Genomic DNA, 4,849 nt, shown 5'->3' on the forward strand with positions numbered 1-4,849 from the left:
TCAGTAAAACTTTAATCTGATTATCTGCTGATAGGTGGGGCTGCACTGTCTCTGTTAGTTGCTTAGCCTGAGGTTACCCAGCCCTGGAGTCCACAGGATCTATGGGAAACCTCTGATAGGATTGTTGTTGTCTAAGTCTGCTAAATATTGGAGGAATAGGAAATACTTCAGTATCAATATTTCCAACAAATATTCAGGGTTGATTTCCCTTAAGATTGACTGGTTTGATCTTGCAGTCCAAGGGACCCTCAAGAGTCTTCTCCAGCACAGAGTTCAAAAGTATCAATTCTTTGGTGCTCAGCCTTCTTTATGGTACAACTCTCACATTAGTACATTACTACTGGAAAAACCATAGCTTTGATTTTATGGACCTTTGTCAGCAAAGTGATGTCTCTACTTTTTCATATTCTGTTTAAGTTTGTTAAAGCTTTTCTTCCAAGGAGCAAGCATCTTTTAATTTCTTGGTTGCAGTCACCATCCACAGTGATTTTGGACCCCAAGAAAATAAAGTCTGTCACTGTTCGCATTTTTTCCCTGTCTATTTGTCATGAAGTGATGGGACCAGAAACCAAGATGTTAGTTTTTTGAATGCTGAGTTTTAAGCCAGTCTTTTCACTCTCCTTTTTCACCTTCATCAAGAGGCTCTTTAGTTCCTCTTCACTTTCTGCCATTAGGGTGGTATCATCTGCATTTCTGAGGTTGTTGATATTCTCCCAGCAATCTCTTTTTTTTTTATTATTAAGATACTGAGTTTATTTCACATGTATATTTTTGTCTCCCCACCATTTCCATCTGTCTGACCACCACTACTACTATTCCTATCATAACATTCCGTGCATACTTAAAACCAAGCAAAGGATGGAGTTCCATCTTTAAAAACTAAAGAGGCATTTTGGACCACACATTCTTGGGAATGGAACGTGGACAACATTTATCAGACCTGATAGGGAAAGTTCTCATTCTGCATTATTAAAAGGACAGCCAGATATCAACTGTTACAGAAATGAAATAAGATGGAAACTTTTTAACAAACTGTTTAAACTATTTTCTTAAAGAGACTTCTTCCACTGCCAGAGATCTTGAATAGCCTCCTGGTCAGTCATCTGGAAACAATTCTTCACATAATTGATAAACTTGGCTTCCACTTTGGGAAGGGAACCACCTTTTTCTATACTTGCTTGCATTTTTGCTTTAATGTCTTCTATGGAGCTAGGTCCTCTCGGTGCTTTAGGTGCTTTTTCCTGTTTTTTTTTTTTTTTTTTTTTTAAGGATTCTTGCCCTTTTGATCTTGGTGTTGATGGTTTTGAGTCTTTTCCATTCTGGTTCAACTTTTGTGCATTTTTGACTGGAGTATCTCATACAGATTTCTTTACTGGAGCTTTTTCTTCAACTTCGTCATCAAAATCATCATCATCATCTTCTTCTTCATCATCATCATCTTCTTCATCTTCATCAGCAGCAAGCTTTACTTTTCTCTGGGGAATCTTGCTACCACAGAACACTTTCCAGATATACTTAGGAGTTTCACATCCTCCTCCTCTTCATCTTCTGACTCTGCATCTTCCTCCACAGCTACTAAGTGCTGTCCACTGATAGGCACAGGCCCTGAGCTACAGTTCAACTGTAAGACCACAGGTGATATAATTTCAAAGCCCCCAAGGGAAGCTGTTGGCTGTATAGACATTTTCAAAGTTGCCAGTGTTACTTTAATTGGACTGCCTTCATAATTCATTGCCTCTGCTTCAACAATGCATAATTCATCCTTTGCTCCAGCCCCTAAACTGACCATTCTTAAAGATAACTGGTGCTCATGTTCATCATTATACACCTTGACATGATAATCTCTGTCAGCCTTTAGTTCACAACTGAAAAGATAGTCTAGGGCCTCAGGGTGCTCATGTTCATCTCCATTGAATCCTCCATGGGTTGGCGACACGCACGTAAGTGGGAGAGAAGCTGGACAGACTTAAATGACTACTGTTCGAATGAGCAGTCACGCAGGACAGAATCACACCAGGTCCCAGCAATCTTGATTTCAACTTGTGATTCATCCTGCCTGGCATTTTCCGTAATGTAATCTGCATATAAGATAAACAAGCATGGTGACAATATACAGCCTTGACATACTGCTTTCCCAATTTTGAATGAGTCCATTGTTCTGTGTCCAATTCTAACTTGCTTCTTGATCTGCATACAGATTTCTCAGGAAGAGGGTAAAGTAGTCTGGTATTCCCATCTCTTTAAGTATTTTCCAGTTTGTTGTGATCTACACAGTCAAAAGCTTTAGCGTAGTCAATGAAGAAGAAGTAGATGTTTTTCTGGAACTCTTGCTTTTTCTATGATCCAATGGATATTGGAAATTTGATATCTGATTCCTCTGACTTTTCTAAATCCAGGTTGAACATCTGGAAGTTCATGGTTCATGTACTGTTGAAGCCTAACTTGAAGGATTTTGAGCATTACCTTGCTAGCATGTGAGCTGAGCCCAATTGTATGATGGTGAACATTCTTTGACATTGCCCTTCTTTGGGATTGGATGAAAACTGACTTTTTCCAGTCCTGTGGGCACTGCTGAGTTTTCCAAATTTGCTGGCATATTGAGTACAGAACTTTCACAGCATCATCTTTTAGGGTTTGAAATAGCTCAGCTGGAATTCCATCACCTCTACTAGCTTTGCTCATAGTGATGCTTCCTAAGGCCCACTTGACTTCACATTCTAGGGTGTCTGGCTATATGTGAGTGACCACACCATCATGGTTATCTGAGTCATTAAGACCTTTTTTGTATGGTACCTTTGTGTATTCTCACCATCTTTTCTTAATCTCTTCTGCTTCTGGTAGGTCCTTATCATTTCTGTCCTTTATTATGCCCAGTTTTGCATGAAATATTCCCTTATATTTCTAATTTTCTTGAAGAAATCTCTAGTCTTTCCCATTCTATTGCTTTCCTCTATTTCTTTGCATTCTTCACTTAAAGAAGGCTTTCTTTTCTCTCCTTGCTATTCTCTGGAACTCTGCATTTAGTTTTGTATATCTTTCCCTTTCTCCTTTGCTTTTCACTATTCTTTTCTCAGTTATTTGTAATTCCTCTTCAGAAAACCATTTTGCTTTCTTGCATTTCTTTTCCTCTGGGATGGTTTTGGTCACCACCTCCTGTACAGTATGATGAACCTCTGCCCATAGATCTTCAGACACTTTATCATATCTAATCTCTTGTATCTATTTGTCACTTTCACTATATAATCATAAGGGATTTGATTTAGATCATGCCTGAATGGGCTAGTGATTTTCCCTACTTTCTTCAATATAAGTCTGAATTTTGCAGCAAGGAGCTCATGATCTGAGTCACGGTCAGTTCCAGGTCTTGTTTTTACTGACTTTATAGAATTCCTCCATCTTTGGCTGCAAAGAATATAATCAATCAATCTGATTTTGGTATTGGCCAGCTGGTGATGTCCATGTGTAGAGTTGTCTCTTGTGTTGTTGGAAGAGGGTGTTTGTTTTGACCAGTGTGTACTCTTGACAGAACTCTTTTAGCCTTTGTCCTGCTTCACTTTGTACCCTAAGGCCAACCTTGCCTATTGCTCCAGGTATCTCTTGACTTCCTACTTTTGCATTCCAATCCCCTATTTAACCCCCCAAGTTGTAAGTAATTATTTTATGCATGCTAAGTCACTTCAGTCATGTCTGACTCTTTGTGACCTAACTCTTTGTGACCCTATGGACCATAGCCCACCAGGCTCCTCTGTCCTTGGGATTTCCGAGGCAAGAATTCTGGAGTAGGTTGCCATTTCCTTCTCCAGAGGAGTCTTTCCCAGCCCAGGGATCAAATCTGCATCTCTTAAGTCGCCTGCATTGGCAGATGGGTTTTTTACCTCTAGCACCACCTAGAAAGCCCTGTTAAGTTAATCTTATTTCCATTATGGCTTGCAATTATAATTATCTTTTATTTTTTGACTGCTATTAATTGTGATAGCTGATAAACATCTTTTTACTGTTGTGATTATGTATCTTTGTTTTAATACCATTGTATCATGACTAGTCAACAGAAAATAATAGAATTCTATATCGCTGAAACTAACACTTAATAGAAAAATTTGTAATCAGTTTTTAAAATCCAGATGCAGATTAGAATTATCTTAGATATTTTTGAAAAAAACAAATGCCCTGGTATTTTTTTTTTCTCCAAACCTCCAGATGTGATTCTAAGAGCAGCCATGTTTAAAAGCAACTGGACTGTATGATTATCTTTTACTTTTATCTAGTCTGTTTTTGGTTTCCCAGGTGGTACTAGTGGTTAAGAACCTGCTTGCCTAATGCAGAAGACATAAGAGATGTGGGTTTGATCCCTGGGTCAGGAAGATGCCCTGAACAAGGGAATGGAAATCCTTGGTCACAAACAGTCGGACACGACTGAGGCAATTTAGCATGCACAGTATAGGTTTTGTTCAAATTTCACAAAATATTTTGCTAGTGTCCATGATTTGTTTTCATACCGTATTCAAGATTCCACATTGTATTTAGTTGAAATGAGCAGCTTTAGCTGCATGCAACAAATTCTGATAAATTCTCTTTTCTTTTTGTTTTTAAAAATATTTTCTAATGTTTCTTGTTATGGCTTCTTAAATACACCCATCATTTAAAAGTGGACATTGAACTTCCAAATACATGGAGTTTTTAAATTAGTTTTGATATTAGTTTTTCATTTTGACATTAGTTTTTCACTTAAATGCTTTCTTCTCTGCAATCACCCTCTGTGTTATTCCAGTCTTTTAATCTTCTTGAGGCTTTTGATGGCTAAGTCAAAGATTTCTCTTGGTAACTGTCACATTACAGTTGAAAAATATGT

At 38.0% G+C, this 4,849-nt stretch overlaps 1 pseudogene; it reads right to left on the minus strand.

The window, feature by feature from the left end:
* Positions 1–1,043: 1,043 nt before the first annotated feature.
* LOC133061369 (nucleophosmin-like) lies at positions 1,044–1,923 on the minus strand (annotated as a pseudogene).
* Between the last annotated feature and the right edge of the window lie 2,926 nt (positions 1,924–4,849).

The sequence above is a fragment of the Dama dama genome, chromosome 9 (genome assembly GCF_033118175.1).
Source record: "Dama dama isolate Ldn47 chromosome 9, ASM3311817v1, whole genome shotgun sequence".
NCBI lineage: Eukaryota > Metazoa > Chordata > Mammalia > Artiodactyla > Cervidae > Dama > Dama dama.